We start from the raw sequence: 26,118 nt of genomic DNA on the forward strand, positions 1-26,118 counted from the left end.
GTTCCCAGCACCTTAAACTACAAGTCCCAGGATTCTTTGAGTGAAGTTTCGTACTTTAAATGTACATTGGATGTGTTTTAAATCTATGGTGTGGATCTGGTTGGAAGAAAGACTGCAGATAAGGATGGGCAGTTTTGATGATTGCCTTTATTTTTCTCCTTGGTGTAGTATTTATGGCTGCAAAGTGGTCTAGGAATCCTAGAAATAAATAAATGCTCAAATTAAAAAAGAAAAGGTTTGAGTATTTAGGGCTTGCATTGTGAGTTTATTGTAGGTCAATGCAGAATTGAAGTGTGACTAATCACTATGATGATTACATATTAGATTCAGCATAGGTACTACTAAGTTTTTTGTTTTTGTTTAAGAAGAAATGCAGGGTTTCTGCTTAACTCAAGTAAGGTGAGGAGGAGGAGGAGTATTTATATTCTGCTTATATACCACAATGGCTTGTAAGTGATTTACAACTATAAAATCAATACTGTACATAATTAAAATACACAAAAACAGTTCCATTGGAATGTTAAAGGAGACGTGTGTCAGGCAAGTCCCTTTTCCTCATTTTCTTTTGTCATTTGTGCAGTTGCATTTGTGTGTGTGTGTGTGTCCTTGCAATGTTATGCAATTGCACATTATTCAGATATTTTTCAGTTGGACCCATGACTTCTGGGCAAAAACTTTTCAAATATAGGTAGAAAATAAAATTAGGCTTACATTAGGACCAGCCAATGCAATGTCAAGTTGGCCACTGCTGTTTGAACTTGAAGGATGTGCTCATAATTTGGCATCAAAGAATAATTTGGAATCCAGTAGAGAAGTGGAATATGCCTTCCTTTGCCTACACATATTGTATCATGAAAGTACTGTATAGTACTGTTGATTTCATCAGGACTTGATTTGTAATATGTTTCCACTTAATGCATTTGAGAACTTATGTCAAAATGTACTCTGTGCACCAGAAAGTGCTCACTTTTGAGATGGGAAATGTCATATTGAATCATGCATTGCAAAATTATGGGACTTACATGACCAGATTACTAAATCAAATGTCACTGTGGCTGCAAGTCCTGAATCTAATTACATTGCCTATGAGGTGGAACACTGCTGTATCTCTGTAATTTATAAACAATGGCCTCATCTCATGAACAGTCTGCATTTCTCTCTCTGTGCATATTGTATCATTGGCGGAAAATAATCATAATGTGCTTACTAATTTTGTGTTATATCAATCTCAATGTAATCTCAGAACTCCAGTCTTAAGCACCGATCATGGACAGGGAGCAAATCCCACTGAACTCAAAGACAAGCTCAGGATTGTGCAGTATACTGTCGAGTTTCTCTTACAGCCTCCATCACTGCCATTTGGCTCTGAAATGTAGTTATGAAGATTAGTGGGAGAGAAATTGTGACTTGTGTTTCAAAAACTGTATAGTGGTTCAGAGTTTCTGGCTGCTTAGGCTGTGCATGCATCATCTCTGACACTGCTCAAAGTAAGCAGGTCACTTTCTTGTACATAATTGCATTTTATAGGTTTTTAGCAAGCTGTTTTAAAACAGAATCTTAGAATGGTAGAGTTGGAAAGGGACCATGAGAGCCATCTAGTCCAACCCCCTGCAATGCAGGAACCTTTTGCCCAACATGGGGCTTGAACCCATGACCCATTAGATTAAGAGTCTCATGCTCTACAGACTGAGCTTAAAATAGGTTTGTAAAAGGGTAGATCAGCCACGTGACTTCTAGCATGACTTGAGTCTAGTGTATAAAATATATTTCCTAATACAGGAAAGTGCCAGCTTTTGACCTGATGTGCTTTCAAGATACATGTTAGAAATATATTTCCTGCACATTATATTTTCTATGTAGTTACCAGCCCAAACTTTTTCATGTAAAAGCGCACACATGCAAAAGTGACAGGCAGAGATATGCCAAAACTGAAGAAGGGCAAATTATTCACCATTGCCTAACCCAGATCTGTGGCCCTTGAGCTGCATGCCGTCTGCAGTTTCCTCCAGGTCTGCCCTTGGCTTTCTAGAAGCTACAAGCCTATTTTTGCCCCCAGGCTTCAGTTTCTTTTAGCCTTGTGCGTTTTCCCCAAGAAAAAGCAAACTCGAGCTGAACTGAGAGAAGGAAGGAGAGGGTTGAGGTTACGGTAGCCTGGCTGGTTTATACAGCACCAGTGTATTGTGATTATGAATTCTGGGTACATGGTGGCAACTGCAGGGAAGATGGTGATTTCTAAATTGAAGCAGAGATTGTTCTGTGTGGTGTGCGTGTATGTGTGTTAAAAGAAGGGAGTGTTTGTTGTCCGTGTGTGTGAGGAACTACCTACCTGATGCCTACATTCTAAGCATAAGCAGAAATTGGTGGTAATGGTAAAAAAAAAAAGGACACCATGCTATTCCCACCATAACCCCTCCTGTCCCAATTCTTTACTCAGAGCAAGCACTTCTGTGCAGCCATTCACTTCCTTGTTCCAGAAAATGAGAGAGAAAATAAGTGGATCCACCCACCTTTGACCCTGGATTTGCCTTCCATCAGGTGAAGTCCCTGACTGATGCTTCCTGTAGGTCAACAGCCCTTCAAAGTTCTGTACCCTTGGTGTAGTCAGTATGATAACACAGGTAAAGGGACCCCTGACCATTAGGTCCAGTCGTGGCCGACTGGGGTTGTGGCGCTCATCTTGCTTTACTGGCCGAGGGAGCCAGCATACAGCTTCCGGGTCATGTGGCCAGCATGACTAAGCCACTTCTGGCGAACCAGAGCAGCGCACAGAAACGCCATTTACCTTCCCGCCAAAGCAGTACCTATTTATCTACTTGCACTTTGATGTGCTTTTGAACTGCTAGGTTGGCAGGAGCAAAGACTGAGCAACGGGAGCTCACCCCATCGCGGGGATTTGAACCGCCGACCTTCTGATCGGCAAGTCCTAGGCTCTGTGGTTTAGACCACAGCGCCACCCGCGTCCCTAAAATAACATAGACACAGGCTTATTTCTTGGAAGGGGGGCACCCACCATGTTGTGCCTTTTCCCACATTCTAGTCAACAGCACTTACGTGTTCCACACCCTTAAAAATGGGTACAAAAATCTGATGGTAAATACAGTACCAGGATTGCCAGGTGCCAGAAGGCTTACGTGATTCCATCCCCATCCCCCTCCTATCCAGTTCTCTCTCATCTCCACTCTAAAAGCCTCATTCGCTTATTTTTGCCACTGCACTGGCACATTCTGTCCCTTCTCCCCGCCATGCTCTGCATGCACACCTTCACCTGCCGTGAACTGTGTGCCACCATCTGTTGTGCGCAGAACCGCTGCCACCCTTGCTCTGCTCCACAATTTGAATTTCCTGTCAGTGCTGGTGTGAAGTTGAAATGCCAAAGGGAAGTTCTGCCTCTGACTCTGGTCACCGTCATGGCCCTTAGAGGAGTCACACCTTGAGACTGTGGGCCCTGCCTGAATTTTTTGGCTGTTATTGCCTGCTGCTACCTCTGCACATCTGCTGGCGTGTATGGGGAACATGGCTATCCCAATTAGCAGTAACTGAAACATCAAAATAGCTGACTTCTGTACTAGCCAGTGGTGCTTTGGAAACAAGCACAGCTAGTTTATGTAGCATCTGTTTGCACATAATACGTGATCAGGTTGGTTTTAGAACTCTGTACTGTTCTATAATGTTTGAATAAGAAATACCTCAGAGTTTGTATGTCTCGTTTGGAAACCGATGAAGCAAACTGTCTGGTTCAGCACTCTTTACCCCCCCCTTTTTTTTTGGTCATCAGCAAGCTGATTTAAATGGAATGAACAATGTTGACTGCATTCCTCTCGTGAGTAGCATTAAAAAAAATAATTGCTAAACTGTAAAATCCTGCTGAAGTGATTGTTCCAGAAAAGTGTAGTGGTGGCTGGGCATAGTCAAACAGACTGTGTTCCTGTGGCTTTTTGCCCTGTTGGCTTTATATATTATTGGAGAAAGCTTGCTGCACAGAAGTGGGGGGGGGGCATAAAGCACACTGCCCTCAGTATTCTCAGACATTTACCTCACAGATAAAGCATGATCAGTGTGCAGAGCTGAGAACAGTTGTAAAATATTTTTAGAAAAATCTTGGCATGCAGCAACGCAGAGTTACAGACCCTTTTACCCCCATCTCTCTGCCCTTGTTTTGTTACTTTCAGATTTGACCCAACAGGCTCTGTTTTGATTGGATTTATGTAGCTGACTTTGAAAAACCAAGCTTCAGATGAATAATCTGATAAACTACTAGGCTGACCTCATTTGTAGAATGCAGGCCCCATAGGAAAACATGCCCTGTCTCTTACGACAAGGGGCCTCAATCTCAAGGTCTTGCCGAACCTCTTCCAGGTTCATTGAGCACCAAGGGGCAGTCCATAAAATATATGCCCTTTATTATGTATGTGTAGTAGATTTGTGGAAAAGACATGACTGGGCAATGGTTAAAATAGGACCAAGCATGAGAAGACGATCTTTCTTTCTTTCTTCCTCTTAAAAGGATAACATTCTTTTTGGATGGTCCCAAAATGCTGTTTATAGGACATACAGTACACAGAATATGAGAATAACAGCATCCTTTCTCTGCTCTGTTTCCAACATCCCAGCAAGGTGCTATGAGGACAGGTGCAGGAAGGACAGAGAGAAGCTTTAGGAAAGGCAGTGCTGTCGTGAATGGGAGTTGTAGTCCAACACTTGGAAAGCATCATATTGGGTATTCGTGCGCTAACCACTACACCACCCTGACCAACCTCACTATTCTTTCACCATCAGCTCAGCCTGATAAATTGGGTTTGATGTCATGTAGTGCTGTTCTTTCTTGTTCTCTGTGTTTTGGATCAACACAGCTGCCAAGATTTTGGACATGTCTATGGACTCTATTTGTGGGATGTGGCTATGGGCTTTTTTTGGGGGGGAGGACTTTGTTGGGGGGGCAGAACCGACATGATTGTTCAGTTAGTTAAATATTTCTATTGTTTTACTTGATCTGGGGAGGTGGGCAGCTGCCCCTCCCTGTCCCCAGCTACACCCGTGGCTATGGGGGCTGTCAAAATTAACTCCTGCACCAACAGTTCCCATTTTGCCACTGATAAAAAGTTGGCCATTGATCCACAGAGAGATACTCACAGTGGTGTTTGCATAAATCATTCTGTTTGGCTGTATCCCTGTTGACTCTATTCTTATGCTGTAAATCGGCTCCCTTGGGAATTTGGAGGAGGGTTTTGGAGACAAGACTGTATCTCACTGGGTAGAGGGCACCGTTTTCATGCCAAAGGCCCAATCTCATTCCCTGGCATCTCCAGTTTCAAAAAGTCAGGTAGCCATTAATAAGAAAGAGGGCTGCTGCCAGCCAGAGTGGGTAATATTGTGTGTGCTAGATGGACAAGCAGTCTAACCTGCTTTACAGTAGCTCCCTTGTGCACCTGAGACTGATGTTCTTAGCCTGCAGATCACGAAGCAGTGCAAATCCATGACGCAGGATTAGAGTGGAATTACGTTACAGTGAAGCCTTTAAGTGATCTGCTTCATGAATATGGCTGCGGATGTGCGGCTAAGGTGTGCTTTTTGCTGTTTGTTACACAGACTCAAGTTCCACAGTAATTTTGTGGCTGGCCTATAGAAATCAAGAGATCCCCCCCCTGAGCATATTTCCATTTGCCAGAACAAGAGAGCTTGATTTGAGCAGCAGATGATTAGGAAACTCACGTCACACCCACCCACTGAATTTCAAATTGTCTTTTCTGGAAACAACAAGCTGCTCTGGGAATAATCTAGTCCTGGATGACACTGGAGAGTGCCACTCTGGCGTTTTCCTGTCAGAGGCCTTTTAGGCTTTTGTTGGATGCTGCAGACTATTTTCATTACGAGAGCAAGAGCTGTATACTTGCTACAATACGCTCGGTTTGAAGAATCATTTGGCTTTTCATTGACAAGAAGGAAAAATATTACAGTATACCGTCCCATTTCTAGATTATGATGATTTTCTGCCTGCTTTTATGAAGGCAGAACTAAAATGTGCTGCTCAGTCTGTATATTCCTCATCAGTCAATTTTTAAAAATTCCCTTTTTATGTTAAATAATGTAATTCGAATTCTAAATAACAAATGAGACCTGAAATAATGAGCTGTATCCAGTGCTAGCCCCAGAGTAGACCCAGTGAAAGTTAATGGGCATGACTAACTTAGATTTATTAATTTAGATAGGCCTACTCTGAGAACTAGTGATGTACTGTATGGAAGTGAGAGCTGGACCATAAAGAAGGCCGAAGAATTGATGCTTTTGAATTATGGTGCTGGAGGAGACTCTTGAAAGTCCCATGGACTGCAAGAAGATCAAACCTATCCATTCTTAAGGAAATCAGCCCTGAGTGCTCACTGGAAGGACAGATCCTGAAGCTGAGGCTCCAATACTTTGGCCACCTCATGAGAAGAGAAGACTCCCTGGAAAAGACCCTGATGTTGGGAAACATGGAGGGGACAAGGAGAAGGGGACGACAGAGGACGAGATGGTTGGACAGTGTTCTCAAAGCTACCAGCATGAGTTTGACCAATCTGTGGGAGGCAGTAGAAGACAGGAGTGCCTGGCGTGCTCTGGTCCATGGGGTCATGAAGAGTCAGACATGACTAAATGACTAAACAACAACAACACTCTGAGACCATGTTGCAATGTGAGGTGAAGTTGTTCAGTGTTTCAGCCACTCCAACCTCCCCACCCCAGTTTTCTGTCTCCCCTCAACCATCTGATAGCACCAGTGAGGTGCATGTTGGTGCAAATGGTGACAATGACCTCCTCCAGTGGCCTTGAGACTTTTGCAGCGCCTCCATTTTTTCTCCCTTTGGCTGTACTAGCAAGGCCAGATTAAGGTGGTTGGGGGCCCTGGAGGAATTCCAGAAATAGGACTCTCCTTCCCCTTCCAAAAGCAATGCATGAAATAAGGCACCAGAAAATCCATATTGATGTATCTTAAAGGCTATTGGTAGGATTCACCTAACAAACACCATCAGCAGAGACCCTGCACAAGGCATCTGCATAATTGACTCTGGGGTGACTGGGGGAACCCCCAGGACAGCACATGGATGGGGGGGGTCATTCTGTTTGAGTAACTGATAGGCTTGCACAGATGGAACATTCAACATAGTGTGAATTACACCCCCCCAAAATATTATTAATCAAACTTGCATTGACTACGAAAAAAATACTCTGAGGCTGTACTGTTTCACATCTCTCAGCAAAACGCAAACATCTGGGCAACCTTAACAAACAAAAAGAGAATACTCTGAGCACATGCAGTCAGTTTCATATTTTAAACTCACTTGTTTTTGTTCACTTCCCATCTTAGGTCAGTCATCAGCTCTCAGCCTAACCTACCTTATGTAGCTGTTGTGAAGATATAGGACATGGGTAGGCAAACTAAGGCCCGGGGGCCAGATCCAGCCCAAACGCCTTCTAAATCCGGCCCACGGACAGTCCGGGAATCAGCGTGTTTTTACATGAATAGAATGTGTGATTTTATTTAAAATGCATCTCTGGGTTATTTGTGGGGCCTGCCTGGTGTTTTTACGTGAGTGGAATGTGTGATTTTATTTAAAATGCATCTCTGGGTTATTTGTAGGGCATAGGAATTTGTTCATTTATTTATTTTTCCAAAATATAGTCTGGCCCCTCACAAGTTCTGAGGGACAGTGGACCTGCTGAAAAAGTTTGATGGGAGGAGGCAAAAAATCTCCACATGTGCGGCTGGTGGTGGTTGCCTTTGTTCCAATGAACTGATGCTTTGTAAGTTAATTTTACACTAAATTCTTAATGGCTACTTGGACCCCAGCTACTTATTGTGTAGTAGCATTTGCAGTAAATAACTTGTAGGGAGCATCTGATCTCTCATGAAACCACCATAGGACAGGTTGCCAGGAAGAAAGAATCAAAGGGGAAATCTGGGCAATTCCAGGGATTAGAAAGGGATTCTTGCAGAGATTCTTGCAACATGTCAGCCAAATCAATCAATCAATCACAGTTCTGACTTTACTCATTGGTTAAAAATACTGGAAGGCAAGGAACAGCCTGGCTGGCTTCCCTCCCAGAAATACAGTGGCTTAGAAGTATGCCTGTACATTTTGCTTTATAACTTTTCTTCTAGTGTGGTTAGAGGTTTACTCTCCCCCCGCCCAAAGAAAGCTCAGAGTCTGGGTCCCCTTAAGGCATTGGCCCTGGTGCAATTAATGGCACATTATCCAGCTGATCACAGGCAGTAGGCAGGGGCCAATCACACCCTTTAAAAAGCACATAGAAGTGAAGAAGGAAGTGAAAAAAAGGGCACTTCCTCTCTCAACTCCATGACCTTTTCCAGGCTGAGACCAGGACTCAACCTCCCAAGGGAATGTGGGGAAGGGGCCTGCATAAACGTTGAAAGAAGCAGACAGAAAAAGGTGAGGTTGTGGGGAGGGCAGCAGCAACCACCACCAACCCATTGCTATTGTGGGAGGGAGTGTGTAGCTTGTAGGTTTGCTTTTTTTTTTTTTTTGCCTCTTGAGTTTCTCCCTCTCTCTAGGGCTGATTTTGTCTCTCTGGTTGGGTTTGTCTGTGTTCCTTTTTATTTAGCTAGGCCTGTGTATATTGGAAGAAGAGGAGTTTGCCTTCTGTAAAAGTGGTGTTTGTGTGGCTGGCCGCATGTAATAATAATAAATTTTATTTATACCCCGCCCTCCCCGGCCAGAGCCGGGTTCAGGGCAGCTAACAACAGTAAAAATTACCGTAAAAACAGAATGGGGGGGGGGAATCAATTTAAGATACAGGTTAAAATGCTATTTAAAATGCAGCCTCATTTTAAAAGTAGCCCATAGATCAAAAATGTACTACTACGGCAGTCGTTTTGGTGAATGGGCAGCCCCCCCCAACCCATTAACAGTCATTTTTGTGAGGGTGCCCATGGCCCACTCCCAAGGTTGTAAACATGCCCATGGGCCTCAAATGACTTAATTAGGCTGGATTTTTTTAAAAAAAAACTTTTCCTTTTTTTAAGGAGGAGGAGTGTACTTTATTCATTCATTTATTGCATTTATATCACACCTTTTTCTCCAAAGCGTTCAAGGTAGTGGACATGGCTCTCCCCACCCCCCATTTAATCCCCACAGCAACCCTGAGAGGCAGTGCCTGGTGCAAGGCCACTCAGTGAGCTTCATGGCCGAGTGGGGATTTGAACCCTGATCTCCCAGGCAGAGATGATGCGGCTCTGATTTGTGGGTGGTGCCATTTGGGCTACAGTAAGCAATGTCACTCCCAGCCTGGACACTGGAAATAGAAAGGATGGTTATAATCTCCACAGAAAAGTAATGGTTTACAATATGTAATGGCAACCTTAATATTTTTCCCTAAACTTCAGTCCCAATTCTTGCCCAGCATCTCCAGCTAAAATATATAAGATAGATAGCAAAGCTGGGAATTATCCCTTCATCAGAGCTTGTTTTAGACAGTCCTGGGTTTGATTGGGCCAATGGCAGAGCACTATTTATATGTTCTTAATATTAATCTTAGGGTAGCCAAATGCAAAAGAGAACATGGCTGTTGCCCCTTTAATAATGGGACAGAAGAGGGGATTTCAGCAGATACAGTTCCCATTACAAGCTACACCTGCTGAAATTCCTCTTCTCCACAGCTATGAAAGGTGCAGGGCTCTTTTTCGGTACCCAGGCAGCCTAATCCTTTTCTACAGAAATGTAGCTGAAGTTGAGGACGCTAAGATAGGCACAGAGCAGTAGAGGTTGCTTGAAAATTTCAAAAACACCATTTGGCACTTTAAAATAAATTATTTACTACTTGTCATAACCAATTATCTAACAGAGTCAAAATGAGCAATTTCCCCCCAATTCCATTTAGGAAAAAGGACGCTGCTAAGGTAATGTCAGTGCTTCCTGATACTGGCTTTTCCTATTGATTTTAGTGCTTTTGCAAATAATTGGGTACACTGTAGTGTTGCTTACCTGCAAGCCAGGTGTTAATTGTGTGCCAGATTCCAAATCCCATGCAGATAGTTGCAAAGGACCACTGGTGTGTGTGCCTGTGTGAGGGAGCAATAACAGAATCCACGGCGCAAAACTAGAAATGGTATCTCTAAGCCCCATGATAATGTGAGGCGCTTCCTGTTTTCCTCTCAGTTTTGCACACAGCTACTGTTGCTGGGGAAGCTGACATCTAGGAGCGCCCTTAGCAATTAAGGCAGGAGCCAGTATGGACACGCTTTCCCTTGTGCATAGGCGCCGACTCCATGGGGCTTGAGGGGGCTTGAGCCCCCTCAAAAAAATTTTTTGGGGGGCTCAGCCCCCCCAATAATCTTGGGCGCCGCCGCCGTCCCCCGCCTCCTCCCCACCTGCTCCCTCACCAGCCAGCCAGCCGCGCGCCCTAGCCGGAGAGCCCCGGCCGTCCCCCGGGAGAACAGGGGAATCCCCGGGGGCGGGGGCTCCTGCCTCTAGCCCCAGGTTTCCCGCATATCAGCTGTTCCGGAGCTGATAAATAGGCAGCAGCACGCTCTCCCCTATTCGCTCACGAGGGGGCGGCCCACTTTATTTGCATATTCATGAGCTTATTTGCATATTCATGAGCTTATTTACATTTCACGAGCTTTCCCGGGCCCCCCCAATATTTTTTATAAGTCCGCGTCCCTGCCCTTGTGTGTCACTAAACTCATTATATTGGCAGTCAAACAGGAAATAAAAGCCGGGCAAGCTTCTCCCGTTCCTCAGCAATGGAGTCACTGCAAGGAGGAGTGCTAGGATTAGGAAGAGCAGCCCAGAAGCGTCTCTTTTCCTTTCACCTTCCCATGGACACAAAACTCAGAGGTGTAGCCGTGTTAAGTCCATTGCAGCAATAACAACAGTGGAGTGATTAACCCAGAAGCTTTCCTGGGCCATAGCTAAGTTTGTCCAATGAATGAAGCATTACCCAAATTTGGCAGATTACACAAACACCCTCACATGGGTGCGGAGGGGAAATGTTGTAAGCGGTGAGGGCGAAAAGGCCACAAAATGCAAGGAAGTAGAAGACTTCTAAGATTGCTATACAGCACCAAAATGTATACAGTGGTACCTCTGGTTACGAACTTCATTAGTTCCTGAGGTCCGTTCTTAACCTGAAACAGCTCTTAACCTGAGGTACCACTTTAGCCAATGGGGCCTCCTGCTGCTGCTGGCGTGCAATTTCTGTTCTCATCCTGAGGTAAAGTTTTTAATCTGAGATACTACTTCGGGGCTAGCGGAGTCTGTAACCCGAAGTGTTTGTAACCCGAGGTGTTTGTAACCTGAGGTACCACTGTACAAATTAGTGTTCTTACTGCAGTACTAATTTAACATACAACAGAGGGTTGCTTTTCCATTAGAAGTGTTAAATTAACATAGGATAGCTGGCTTGGAACCATGATCTCCCCACCCTGCAATAAAATGACTCTTGTAGCTCAGTGGTAGAGAATCTGCTTCGTATGTAGAAGATTCCTGGTTCAATAACCAGCATCTCCATGTAGTAATCAGAGAACCTCCTACACACAAAGCCCTTAAGAGAGTCTGTGTGGACAGTACTGCGCTGAATGGACCAGTATTCTGACTCTGTATAAGTCAGCTTCCTATGAGTCCTTTTCCAGGCCAAACGTCAGCGGATGCAGAATTCTTGCCATGAAGAAAGCTTCAGCTCTCGAATTTCCCCTTGCCGTGCTGTTGCTAAAGGCACAGGAACTCTGCTAGTCCTAGCCCCATCCTATCCTTTAACTCGGCACCACCCATATCCAGTCCTCCAGCCCTTTTAGTCAGTACTGCTGCACCCATTAGCCCTTTGCTTGCATGGATAATTCAGGTCGCTGTGATGCGAAGTAAAATGCTGGTGGCAGCAAACACAAATGGCCCACATGCTTCTCAGGTTCAGGTTTGCTAGTGAACCAGAAGAACCAGAAAAGCTGCCAGATCAAGGTCCAGAAGACAGCAGAGGTGGACTTTCCCCCCTGTGTTTTTAAACAGGTCTGTAGGACGTTCTTATCAGGTGGACCTTTAAAAAAGGCAATTAACCCTGGAGTGCTCAGTGTCCAAACCGCTGTGCACAGAAAACAGAGGGTCACTGCATTTTGTGAGGTTTTTAATCTCTGTTGAAGGGATTGCAAGCTGAGGAGCTTAAGATGCAGGTTTTATTTATTTAAAAGGGCATTCCCTTCCGGTCTTAATGCTGCAGGAAAATAAAGGATGACCTCTCCCTGCCCCTTAAACCTGAACGTTAGTGGCATCAAGATGTTTAATGAGTAGTTTTTGGTGACATAATATATGAGAATAGTGAGGAATAGAAATAGCGAAGATGGGGAAATAATAATAAAAAGAGAAGGGTTCTACTTTCTAAGAACTTCTTTGGGGCTCCTCCAGACTGGCTTCTACTGCAGGTGTACTTTGCAACGTGCTCCGTAACCTTGACACAAAAATAGGGCATTAGTGATGGATTTGTTCTGCTTTATTGGTTTGTTCTGGGATGCATCCCCAACGCTACCACATTGTTGCTGTCTGGAGGGGCTGTAATGCAACAAAGAAGCACAACCCACCCTGAACATCTGTGGTATGAGAAGTTACTGGATCTCAGCAGGAAATTGCAGGGTATGCACTATTTGGAAACGAAGCAAGTACAACTGCCTGAAAAGAATTGCAGGCACAAATCATACTGAAGGTGGGATCACTGGCGACCGCCCTGATAGCATCGTGAGCACAACTCATCATGAAGTGGTTTACACATTCTTGATTACTTTGCATTCAGTGCGCTCCTGCCAGTGCTGTGCATCAAATGCATCAAAACACAGTATTTCATCAGAAACAAAAAGGTAGATATAGGATAGATATGGATTATGGCTAATGCTATCTATCCTATATCTACCTTTTTGTTTCTGATGAAATACTGTGTTTTGATGCATTTCACCCCCCCAAACCAGCTTTGGTTGAAATTGAGTAAAAATGACGGAGCTACATTTTAACCTAGTAGTGTGAACACATCTGATGAGCAGGAGAATTTGGGGAAGGAGCCCAGCAGGTGTGGAGATAGGGATTCACATCCCAGGGAGGGACCGAACAGGCTGTTAGGGAAGTGTTCTGCCCCCAAACTATTGAATGTCCTGGGCCTGAGTTTCATGGCACCTTAAAGACAACACACATTTATTATGCCATAAGCTTTGCTGAATTCAAGCCCATTCCAACAGACACATTCATCAGTTTCATTGCAGTGCCATATAACCTGGGACCATGAAACATGAGCAAAGAGATTGAATAAATAATGCCAAATATTAATTTAGAGATCCCTCATTGCTATTTTGGTTGCACTTGCCACTCACACCTCCAGCAAATGCCAATATGTGTGTCCTCTTCTATACTGTAGATCTGAAAACAATAACCAGTCACTTTATGACTTGAATCTGGTTTATTTGTTTTCCATTTCTACAACACCCCGATATTTATGATATGGTGGTACAGAAACAAAACACCATTTATTTTCTTACAAATGGTACAAGCCAACAAATACTCTTAATGGACAAAAGTGTGATCCAACATTTAAGAAACACAAATGGATGATTTTAAAAATCAGTGTAGCTGCATTACACAAAATCCAAATAGTCCCATGCAGAAGTAATAGATGCTGTACTATATTCTAAACAGACGGTTCATAGTCTTCAACAATAGGTTGTAGTGCGAGCTGCTTTGAGGCATCAGAAGAATCAGAGATCAGAGGATTGCTTGCTCCAACGCTGGTGGGTATAAGGAATATTAAGTCAGTGTGTCTTACAAAACTCTATGTTCTTGGTGATTAGATACGAAATGGAGGCAGGGCTCTTTTGTAGCTGGGTAGAACAGGGAATTTTGGCAGGTGCAGTTTGGCAGCAGCATCTGTTGAGATTTCCCTCTTCCGTGCAGCTGTTAAAAGGTACAGAAATGCTCTCATCCTTTGCGCTTGACCATCCTACACGTATTTTGTCATAACGGGGCAGGGGGAGGAATTCCCCCTCGCTTCATAAACGCCAGCTAAAGAAGCTAATGAGCAAAATAGGCAGTTCTAAAATTTCCTCCAACAGTTACAAGCATCTCTATCTCGTGATGTCAAGTGCCACCTGGTGTTTGACTTAGTGAAAAGCAATGGGATGTGGGCCAGTATTTCTCAAGCACCATCTTGTGTACCTTGCACAGAATAACAAGCACAAAAATTCCCCGTACAAGCATTTTTTTCTGTTTGGAGGGTAGTGGGGGGCTGGCCATCAGCAATGCTTGCTCCTTGGCAGATGCCCCCTTTTGTACTGCAGCACTTTAAAAAATGGTTGGAACGGAATGCTGCAACTTTTTTGATGCTCTCTATCCAAAGCATAACTTCTGATGTCTTTGATTTATTTGGGTTTTTTTAAGTATGCCCTGCCTCTTGTCTTTAAAAAATAGAAGAGACAAGTCACATTTCTTCAACCCCATTTGCTTTCACAGCACGGGCAAATAATTGAGTTCATATTCACCAGGGGATGGAGAACTTGTGGTCACATTCCCTCCCGGGAAACCTCCTATGGACCATATATGAACGGTGGGAGCTAGGACCAAAGACAGAAATGGCCAGAACAATGGATGAAACTCATTTGTACAGTAAACTGTATTCCAGCCACACCAAAGTTAGAGGTTTACACACACCCCCTCTTCATCCCTGCAAGCAAGAGGTGTTATCACAATTCAAGAGACATGTTTCAGAGAGCCAGCGTGGTGTAGTGGTTAAGAGCGATAGACTCGTAATCTGATGAACAGGGTTCGCTTCCCTGCTCCTCCACATGCAGCTGCTGTGTGACCTTGGGCTAGTCACACTTCTCTGAAGTCTCTCAGCCCCACTCACCTCACAGAGTGTTTGTTGTGGGGGAGGAAGGGAAAGGAGAATGTTAGCCGCTTTGAGACTCCTGAAGGGGAGTGATAAAGCGGGATATCAAATCCAAACTCTTCTTCTATTAAAAAAAGAGAGACTTGTTTCAGCCAAACACAAGCACTCAAGGAGGGCACAGAGCAGGTCCAATGAATGCTGTGGCCTGGGAAGAGTAGAGAGGGTCTGTTGGAGAGGTCTCTGTAGGGCTGCATTTGGGCCCCAGGCCTGAGGGTCCGCACCCCTGATAGGCACACAATTGCCTTGAGAATTAGTTGGGCCACCGCAAATGGTCTCATGGCCTGACCACGGTGGGTCACATTGAGGGATCATTCTTACGGGCCACCACTATGTGTGACTGCTCCCCTCGTGCTTCTTCAGACTCTGCGATAAAGTATTGTTTTCATTTGTGTAAATAAGCCCTCAGAATAATTCTGTGCCATCCAGCTCTTTTGAACGGGAACTATTAATTGCAAAGCACCTTTTAAGGTTGAATTGGCAACCATAAATTTAACTTAATGTTCCAGGGAGCTTTCAGTTTGCAAAATGAATGTACAAGTTTTTTTACTGGCCCTGCTCCTATACCTTTCATAACAGCCTAATGTACTAAAATTTAAGTTTTTCCTGACATGCATGGAAGTTAATAGTGGAAAAATACATTTTACTGTTCCTTAGAGGTTGGGTTTTTTTTTGTTTTTTTTTTAATAATCCCCTTAAATCTGAAACTGACAGACATCTCCATATTTAAGAGGGAGGGTAGATTGGATTCCTTTTACAATGCAAGTCATTAGTTACCTGAAAACCTATTCTTCAGTGTGTGGATCCTATGGAGGTCTGAATTGGCCCAAATATACCCTCCCCTTACTCACACGCTTTGGCTGCGTGCACCCCCTACTTTGAAAGCACATGATTTCCCCAAAGGATCCTGGGAATGTAGTTTACTCCTCACAGAGCTACAATTCCCAACACTTTTAACAAACTACGGTTTCAATGAGTTTTTGTGGGAGTCATGTGCTTTCAATGTATGGCGTCTGTGCAGCCTTCCAGCCTTGCAATTTGATCTGGTGATCTTGCACAGAGTTCTGTGACAAAAGTGTGATCATATCCACCTTAAGCAGCCTATATATTCCAAGTGTGTTTTTGCCTCAGAAGTCGTCTCCTTTTACTCAGCCCTAGCCATTTTGCTGCTTCTCCATAGGTGGGTGGTTGAGATCAGATCAAGAAGCAGCTGGTTAAAACAACACAGACGCTTAGCTTAGCTCAGCGTAGCCAATGCTATTTAAGTGATGAGCCGTGGGATAAAGGGAGGCTGTTGTGTGACGGTTCGCTTCTCTCTCCTGCAAAATGGTTCCGCTTGAACATTCTGCAGATAGCTACCACCAGCGCATACCATTTGCAGCAAACGGGGCACTTGGCACGGCATTTCGTAAAGATGCTCCTCCTTTTCCCTTTGGCAGCCAAGCATTTGTGGTTTAGCAGAACAGAAGGGAAAGTGCTTATCTCTAGTGGACCAGAAAGTGAATCTGAGGTCTGTGGGAGGATTGTGGTTTCATTCGCGTGTGGGTTCCAGCCCCAGATTTTCATTCCTTGGAGAGCTGTGAGCCCCAAAAAAATGTAGGGTATTTAAGCACTGCACTCAGTCTGAAAGTTATCGCTATATTATAATCGGGTGTCAGAATGAATTCTGGAGTGTAACAAACAGCATGTAAGGTTTGTAGGTTTTGCCACAGACCATCTCTTGGGAAGGTCTGTTCCACCATCAAATGACTTCTACTGTCAGTAAATTCTTCCCTATATTTACTTGGAATCTCCTTTAATCCACTAGTCTGTGCCCTAGCCTCTGGAGCAGAAGAAAACAAGCTTGTTCCATCCTCCATGTGGCAGCCGCTTAGATATTTGAAGATGGCTTTTATATCTCATCTCATTTTTGTCACATACTCACTTCTCTTAGCTCAAAGCTTTCCAAATGTGTGTCGTGACACATAAGCCTGTTCCTCATAAGGCTTAGTTTCCAGACCCTTGATCATCTTGCTTGCCCTCCTCTGCACACATTCCAGCTTGTCAACATCCTTTTTAAATTGTGGCGCCCAGAACGGGACACGGTACTCCAGGTGTGGTCTGACCAAGGCAGAACAGAGCAGGACTATGACTATCCTTGATCTGGACACTAGACTTCTGTTGATGCAGCTTAGTACAGTGGTACCTTGGGTTACAGACACTTCAGGTTACAGACTCCACTAACCCAGAAATAGTACCTCAGGTTAAGAACTTTGCTTCAGGATGAGAAGAGAAATCGTGCTGCGGCGGCAGTGGGAGGCACCATTAGCTAAAATGGTACCTCAGGTTAAGAACAGTTTCAGGTTAAGAATGGACCTCCAGAACGAATTAAGTTCTTAACCCGAGGTACCACTGTACAGCTGTACAGCATTAGCTTTTTTTGCTGCTGCATCACACTGTTGACTCATGTTAAGCTTGTGGTCTGCAAAGACTCATAGATCCTTTTCACATGTACTACTGGCAGTCCAGATGTCCCCCACCTTTTATTTGTGCAGCTGGTTCTTCCTGCCTAAGTGTACATTTGTCCCTATTGAAATTCATTTTGTTAGTTTTGGCCCAGTTCTCCAATCTGTTAAGGAGTGTCATAAGTGAACAGTGGGGAGAGCAGAGATTTTCTTTACTAGCACAAATGTAGCAAGGGAATAAGCCCTGAACATTTCCCCCTGACCCATGTTATATTCACACTATGGACAGTTATGATTCTCTTGTCAGAAGTGGATCTCCTGTTGAGAAGCACAATTTACTTAAGAAGCACACAGGCTAGCTTATCTTTAAGAACGGCTTTGCTGAGCTGGCGTGTAGTGCTTTGTCTCCAGCTGTAAATAGCTACAGAGCTGAGAAGCTAATGAGCAGGGCATTTTGATGGATCATAATCTAGTATTCCCATTTACTTGACTTAGCCCTGAACCTAGCTCTGTTGTTTTTATGCAGCGCAGGATGGGCAGCTGAAAATGAGCCCAGGAGTCCACCTATAATAGATAGGTGTGTAGCAGAAGGAATTTACGCTGCATGGCAAGTTGCAGAGAAAAGAAGAGGAGGAGGAGTTTGGATTTGATATCCCGTTTTATCTCTACCCGAAGGAGTCTCAAAGCGGCTAACATTCTCCTTTCCCTTCCTCCCCCACAACAAACACTCTGTGAGGTGAGTGGGGCTGAGAGACTTCAAAGAAGTGTGACTGGCCCAAGGTCACCCAGCAGCTGCATGTGGAGGAGCGGGGAAGCGAACCCGGTTCACCAGATTACAAGTCTACTGTTCTTAACCACTACACCACACTGGCTCTCCAAAGGGAATTTCATCCAAAGGATCCCTTTTTTGTCATGCAAATGACACTTGCTGAACTTCTATTGGCTACATGACTAGAACTGAAGGTGCAAGGAGCCCTGTCCTGTTTTGCATCTACCCTTCTTAGTTCCAGCTGCTGTTTCCTTACTTGTGCCTACACAACACACCACCACAGTAATTACATAGTGACCTGAACTGAGACACAGTGAACCACTGTGAGTATTGGGGTGTGTGTGTGTGTGTGTGTGTGTGTGTGTGTGTGTGTGTGGAGGGTTGGAAATAACTCTGCCTACTCCAGTAGTCAGAGCTTCAGTGCCTTAAACAGCTGTATGACAAGCAGAGCTTGCTCTTAAATGTTGTTTTGTGTTGTCCTTTGATTCTGCTCTGTTGTAGTTGTTCTTAATTGTATGTTGCTCCGTTGGTTTTATTTGCAAACTGCTCTCTCGGAGTTTAATGGCTCATAAGTAATTTAAATGCATAAGATTCAGCTGGTAAAAGGCAATGCTTTCTCCAGCTTGTAAATTCAGTGGTAAGGGGTGTGTGTGTGTGTGTGTGTGTGTGTGGAGACTTTAACTGCTGAATGTCTTCCTATCATACAACTCTTTTCTTGCAGTGGAGGGGTGGGGAAATAGAGGTCGAAACCTTATGAATACCTGTGACCTAGCAGAGAGGGCAGGATGGCTCACCCTGCATTTTATTTGCTCAGTGGTTGGGGTGTAAACAAGCTGACAGAGGATAACCACCCCCCTCCCCGCAACTAAACAATTGAGGAAACCATCCTGGGCCCTGGCACCCTTTGGAAACCAGCCTTACAGTGCATTGCATGGGCGGATATTTTTAATATTTCATGATCCTGGCAGTTCTAGAATTAGAAAATGTCCTGGGTGCTCTCTCTCTCTCTCTCTCTCTCTCTCTCTGTGTGTGTGTGTGTGTGTGTTTCCAGGCCTTACAGTGCCTGACAGGAAACAGATAGGCATTTAGAAGAGCATGAATAGTAAGTTCAGGAGCTGGAACTGCTTCTCCCAGAGGGACTGCATTGCTGTCTCTTTCATTGCAGGGTTAACAATTTCCTGCCCCTGGAGCTCCCCGGCTCTTAAAATAAGGTGAATAGCAGGCAGTGACTACTTCCCAGTTGGGAAATGAAGGCTGCAATTCTCAACACAGGCTGCTGCACACAACACGCAAATTACATGGGGGTAGTTGCGTTCAGATATATGAATATAAGGCATACCAACATGTGTTTATTTTGAGAAATGTGCATTGAATTTGTGTGATGTCTTCTTGGAAACAAGCAAATGCAATGAGAAGCTGAGAGTAACCCAAATGGACAGATCCATTTGGAGTAGGGGTTGTGGTTTGTGTCCCCTTTGCCAGTCTTGAGAGTGCCCAGCAAAGCCTGGCCTTGCTACCTTCTGCAGCTGGCTCTGGATAAAAGTCCAGTCTCTTGACAGGCCACTTTGCACCTTGCATATATATTTTTTCCTGCAAAGAAATCAATCCTGCACCTATGTAGGAGAAATGTCCCAGGTGTGGTTTTCCTCATCGCAGCACTGCAGTGACCTTAGAAACACCCTCCTGTTTCAACAAAGGTCTTAAAAAACCTGCTCAGAATTTGAAGCTGGCAATTTGAAGCTCCTTAACTCTGTTTCGGACGTGGGTGGCGCTGTGGGTTAAACCACAGAGCCTAGGACTTGCCAATCAGAAGGTCGGTGGTTCGAATCCCCACAACGGGGTGAGCTCCTGTTGCTCGGTCCCTGCTCCTGCCAACCTAGCAGTTCGAAAGCAAGTCAAAGTACAAGTAGATAAATAGGTACCGCTCCAGCGGGAAGGTAAACGGCGTTTCCGTGCGCTGCTCTGGTTTGCTGAAGTGGCTTAGTCATGCTGGCCACATGACCCGGAAGCTGTATGCCGGCTCCCTTGGCCAATAAAGTGAGATGAGCGCCGCAACCCCAGAGTCTGCCACGACTGGACCTAATGGTCAGGGGTCCCCTTTACCCCTTTTTAACTCTGTTTCAGGAGAAAACAAAAGCAGGTAGGTCCCCCCGACATGCTGGTCTGGGTCACTTCCATGTATGTTAGTTGGTAGTTTTCTGTGTCTGGGGCAGGACAGGACAGGACAGTAACAGCATGAGAAAAGAAGCAGCTAGGAGAATGACCGCTTCTCTTTTATAACATGTAACTCAGTTTCCAAGCCTGGTGCATACGTGGAGCAAGTTGCTCTGTCTGAGGGTCAAACTAGACCAGGGGTATAAGGAATCTGTGGCCCCCCCGGTATTGCTGGACTCCAGCTCCCATCATCCCTGCCAAGGACCACACTGGCTGGGACTGATGGGAGTTGGAGTCCTACAACGTCTGGAGAGCCACCAGTACCCCCACACCTTACATAGACCATTGCTCACATGTACTGCCTTTCCCCCCGCTACATGGCCTTTTGACTTTTTGTTCAGACTTTAAAATTATATCCATGGTACCTGCCACGTTCTCAGCCACAGTGCTTCTGTTTGTTTGTCTCTAAATACCTGTACGCAGGTAGCAATACCTGCACGCTGTCCCACAAGCTCTTCTTGGGCTATATGGCTTTGTATACAACCCTTCCCTTTTTGCAATGGACTTTACCTCTGTGTGCAGTATTTCTCAGCTTACGCTTTGGGATTTCGCACACCAAAACACACCACACGCCCTCTTATCCCCTGAGTGAATCCATATTTTGTTTACCTAAATCCACGTTTAGTTTTTAAGGCTGCAGTTCTAAGCCTACTTAGGACCATCTCGGCTTGATATCTAGAGTGCTGTGATGATTAATATGTCCCATAGTTTAGAGGTGGCTTTGTCGTCCGTTTTTTTCGATGGCTGCCAATCGTGATGACTCTATTCCTCCAGGATCCAAGGCAGCATGCCTCCTCTGTACGCCAGTTGTGGGTTCCCACAGCAGAATCTGGAACACCACTGTGAGGAACAGGATGCTCAGCCAGGTAGTTTCCTCTTGCCTATTATTATTATTATTATTATTATTATTAATTAGCAGCCTCGTGCTTTGCTGATCAGAGAGGCCAAGCTCTGTGAAAGGGTTTTCATCTTCTCTTTCTTTAGAATCATACAGTCAGACCTCAGGGATCCAGCTCTCTGCCAGTGCAGGAATCTTACTACTACAGCATCCTTCGTAGAGGATCATCAGTCTTATGCTTAAAAACCTCTATTCATTAAAATAAACAAAACCCAAAAACCAACTACTGCTAGCTTTGCAGGGAAATTAATAGCTGCTCTTGCATTCCTGCCTTCTCTTCAACATCATGTTTAACTTTCTTGCTGTTAATTAGCTGCTATTTATTTATTTATTCTGTTAAGTGACTTAGCTACCATATTCCAGGACCCAATTCATTCCTAGTGCGGTGTAACAAAATTCTATAAAACCCTAATAATATATAGAACCATGAAATTTAAACCACTTTATGCCACTTTCAAACCGAGCTGCAGCTATTAATTGCAATAATTGATCAATTTTAAAAAGCAGATTGAAATGTCAATGTTACTTTTAAAAATAGAGATGGGCCACCTGTATTTTCTTGGGACGTGAATGCCACAGGCATGGGGACTAGAGTGGGAAAGACCTTGTCCCTAGTACCTGTCAACCTCCTATTGATGGGCCCAGAGAGCAGCTTCTTAGTAGTAGACCCTCAAGTAACTGACAAGTTCTCTGAGGGTTCCTCCAGAAGAGAATTCATCCTGATTTGTCTGCACTGTACTTAGGCAGAGTTTCGACTGTATCTAGTTTTTACTGAGCATTTGTTCAGAGGGAAGTAATCAGACAATGAGCATTCATCCTGATTTGGTTACATAGTGTTTACAGGTTTTCCTGTCAATTGTCCGTTCATTTCACACTTTTCAATACATTTCCCCATCACTTTCCTAACTGCAAAAAGTCTTATGCTATTGTGGTTTTTTAAAAGGTAGATTTCAAGTGCCAGGGCAACAGAGTGCCTTCATCCACTTTCGTTGCCCGAACCTAATTTCCTTGGAATGCACTTGAATCCCTCCTGCAAAATACTCATTCTGGAGGCACCCTAAACTCAAATATGTTTCCCCCAAGCCAAATGTAACGGCATTGCTTGTTGGCATGACAAATTACAAATGACAGTGGGAAGAATGTAGGAGAAAGGGAACGCCTACCCAGTGCTCCTTGCATACCTGCACCCTCGGGCCCTTGGAGGAGGGTGGGAAAGGTGCCCCTTCAAAAACAGGTGCAACACGTCTTCATCAGGATTTCAAACTGCCAGGGGGCTGGACTTTGGGGGGGCCCATGTGAAAGACTTGCTTCTTTTCTTAGGCCCTTCCCCCTGCCAAATCCTCCCCCTCCCCCTCTGCCCCCTTCCTCTGAATTAGCAAGTTTGTTCTGAAGCCTTCCTTAGCCACCGAAGGGTAAAACAAAGAGGCCTTATTCGCGGCCAGCGCTGACAACCAAGCAAGTCAGACAGCTGTGTTGGGCCTTTGCAGTTTGAAGTGGCCCATTATGGCCCGTCCTCGGCCACTGCGTGCCAGAGCTGAATGGAGCTGTGAAGAGAACTGAAGTCCTTTCTCTCCAGCTCCCATGTTATTTCCTCCTTCCGGCAACAGAGGGAATCTTTTTAGAGGAAAATGCCCATAGCAGACGGGTTGCATTTAGAAATATCTCAGCTAGGAGGCTTGGCCTGCCTATTGCCAGGCTTTGAGGGATGGCTGGGGGGGGGCAGGGTGGATCATGCTCATGTACAAGGCCGGGTCATTAACAGCAGTGCCAGTTTTGTCTCTAATGCACTGGATTGGAGGAGCCCCCCCCCATCTCCCACTTTTTGACCCATCCTGCAAGCCGTGATGTAAGCCTGAATTGGCTGAGGAGGATTCTTCCAGCAGCGTTGGTACTGCAATACAAGTACAGAACAATATGGGGCATCTTTGCTAGTCCCATGTTCTCCATCCTCCTCACCAGGAGTTTGTACAATCTGTGATTCTGTATACAGTGGTACCTCAGGTTAAGTACTTAATTCGTTCCGGAGGTCCGTTCTTAACCTGAAGCACCACTTTAGCTAATGGGACCTCCTGCTGCCACCGCACCGCCGGAGCACAATTTCTGTTCTCATCCTGAAGCAAAGTTCTTAACCCGAGGTACTATTTCTGGGTTAGCAGAGTCTGTAACCTGAAGTGCATGTAACCTGAAGCATATGTAACCTGAGGTACCACTGTAGCATAATTGCGGATCACAGGACATGCCTGCTGAGTCATGAACCCCAACTTCGCATTTTTCAAGCTTGAGGCCTTAACCCTGATGGGACACTGCCATTAAAAAAAAAAAAACACCTGAAAACATGTTTCCTTGTTATGAAATTACCGGTAACCTTTTACGAAAACAACTCGCCTCTTAAATCTCAGTCTTTGTGATCATTGCTGCTAGCCAAATAGTTTTTTTTTTTTTATAACCTGAGGGGGTTAAAACATTTCCACTACATATTTAGTCAGTTATACTTTCCACAGACATTCCCGTGGTTCATGCATAAGCTGAATCAGCCTTACGCACAAAACACAATATACCTTCCTACACACTTTCTGTTCCCCATCTGGAATGCAAACAATGCCAGCGGCCTCCTGCTGTATCCTCCATAAGCTAGCAGAGGCTGTTGCAGAAAAATGCTTCTATCCAAACAGTCCCCATCTTCCTCTTTAACTATAAAATGCCTCAATACAGATCAGATTGATTAGCCTTTTGTACAATAGCAGAGGCAGCCTTTTGGGTTCTTCTAGACTGGCTTTCTTTGAAAGCTGAACAGGGAAGGAAGATGGCATGAATATCACATGCACTCAATATCAACTAGGCAGGTAGCGTCCCTTAAAGGTAAAGGGACCCCTGACTATTAGGTCCAGTCATGGCCGACTCTGGGGTTGCTGCGCTCATCTCACTTTATTGGCCGAGGGAGCCAGCGTACAGCTTCCGGGTCATGCAGCCAGCATGACTAAGCCGCTTCTGGCGAACCACAGCAGCGCACGGAAATGCCGTTTACCTTCCCGCTGGAACGGTACCTATTTATCTCCTTGCACTTCGACATGCTTTCGAACGGCTAGGTTGGCAGAAGCAGGGACTGAACAACGGGAGCTGACCCCGTCGTGGAGATTTGAACCACCAACCTTCTGATTGGCAAGTCCTAGGCTCTGTGGTTTAACCCACAGCGCCACCCACGTCCCTTAGCACATACCTATTCCTTGATAAAAGTTATGTGGGCCTATACTACCATAGAATTAATTCCCAATGAGCACTTACTTTGTCTTAAACTTGTTTAGGGTTGCAGGCTTTAACTTGTTTAACCGCCATTCCTTCTTCCCAAGGAATCCTGGGCATTGTAGTTCTGTGTAAGACAGAGGTGGGGAAACTGTGGCTCACCAACTCTCATCAGACCCAGCCAACATGATCAGTGGTCACAGCAACATCTGCAGGGCCCCAGGTTCCTCACCCCTGGTGTAAGAGAAGGATCTGTAACGAAATTCTCAGGAACTCGCTGAACTACAATTCGCCAAGATTATCTTGGTGGATGAAGCCTTGGCAGTTAAAGCTAGTTAACCCCAATGCAAACTAACCACGCTAAAAGTAAATTTAGACATTTAGCTTGATTAACACTCATTAAGTGATGAGAGTTTACCAATCTTGATTGGCTTCCCAGTTGCTATAGCTCAGTTGTAGGGGATGGGGGGGAGAAATTAGATTTAGTTCATATTTTATACATAATCTACACTTTCCAAAACAAGTTGTGAACAGAAACATATCCATCCTTTGAAATTCATAAGACTTTGAATCTTGCAGTATAGCTCTCCAGACTGGAAAGATTCCTTATCCAATTTGAAGCTCATGCAGATCTGGAAGAGGTAGCTAATACCTCAAAATAATAATAATAATAATAATAATAATAATAACAACAACAACAACAACAACAACAACAACAACAACAACAACCTTGACAAAACAGAAAACGGGGGTCAAAGTAACACAATTAAATTCAGCAGATACACATGCTGTGTTTTACATCCCCAACTCCAAATCAAATGCACAGGTATAGAATAGAGAATACCTGTACTGGGAGTAGTGCATGTAAAAACAAGACCACAGAATTGCTGTTAATCACGAGATGAACATGAGTCTGCAGTATTGTGCGGCTGCAAAAAAGACTAATGTAACTTTAGGCTGCATCGATAAAGCCGTGGTTTCCAAGCCATCAGGAGACCTAAGAGTTTATTCAGATCTTGTCTAAAGTACTGTGGCCAGTTTGGTATATGATGATTTAAGAAGGATATAGAAAAACTGGAATGGTCAGAGGAGGGCAGCAAATACAAGTCAGGAAGAGTATGGAAAATGTCCTGTGAGGAAAGGTATGCTAGGACTGATGGGGGATGAAAACACTCTTCAATACCTGGAAGTCTATCCCGTAGAAGAGAGCAAAGACTAGTTCTTTGCTGCCCCAGAAGGCAGAACTAGATAGAATGGGCTTCAGTTCAAGAGAGTATTTTTTGGCTGAACGTAAGGAGAAACATTTCAGCAGCGAGTGTAGCTTGACAATTGAACCAATTACTGGAGATGGGCATTCTCCCTCATTGGAGGTCTTTGGGCAGCCATCTGTTGAGGGATGCCAAAGCTTTGGATTCTATGCATGCAAGTATGGGTTAGGACTTGGTGGCCTACAAGACCCCTTTCCATCACTATAATTCTTTTGGAAATAAAATTGGTTTTTCTGCAGTCTGATGGACGTCACACAGTGGCACTGTGATAAGTGAATTAATGTGACAGTTAACATGGTAAATACCCTAGAAACCATTAGCCAGAGCCGTAGCTACAGGGGAGCTAGCCAGGGTTTTTTTTGCCTTGCAAAGCCTCCAGAG

General features: G+C 44.6%; 1 protein-coding gene and 1 long non-coding RNA gene across 2 annotated transcripts in view; one reads left to right on the forward strand and one right to left on the reverse strand.

The window, feature by feature from the left end:
• The window catches only part of LOC309525695 (ankyrin repeat domain-containing protein 40-like), an 82,159-nt gene that overhangs the window by 15,079 nt on the left and 40,962 nt on the right, over positions 1–26,118 (forward strand). The window lies entirely within an intron of this gene.
• On the reverse strand, positions 9,004–10,141 carry LOC309526985. The gene is made up of 2 exons (XR_014217038.1): positions 9,978–10,141; positions 9,004–9,288 (listed from the first exon to the last, which is right to left on the reverse strand). It is a non-coding gene; the product is annotated as an uncharacterized lncRNA (long non-coding RNA).

This window comes from Podarcis vaucheri (genome assembly GCF_965113315.1).
Source record: "Podarcis vaucheri genome assembly, chromosome: 2".
Lineage (NCBI taxonomy): Eukaryota > Metazoa > Chordata > Lepidosauria > Squamata > Lacertidae > Podarcis > Podarcis vaucheri.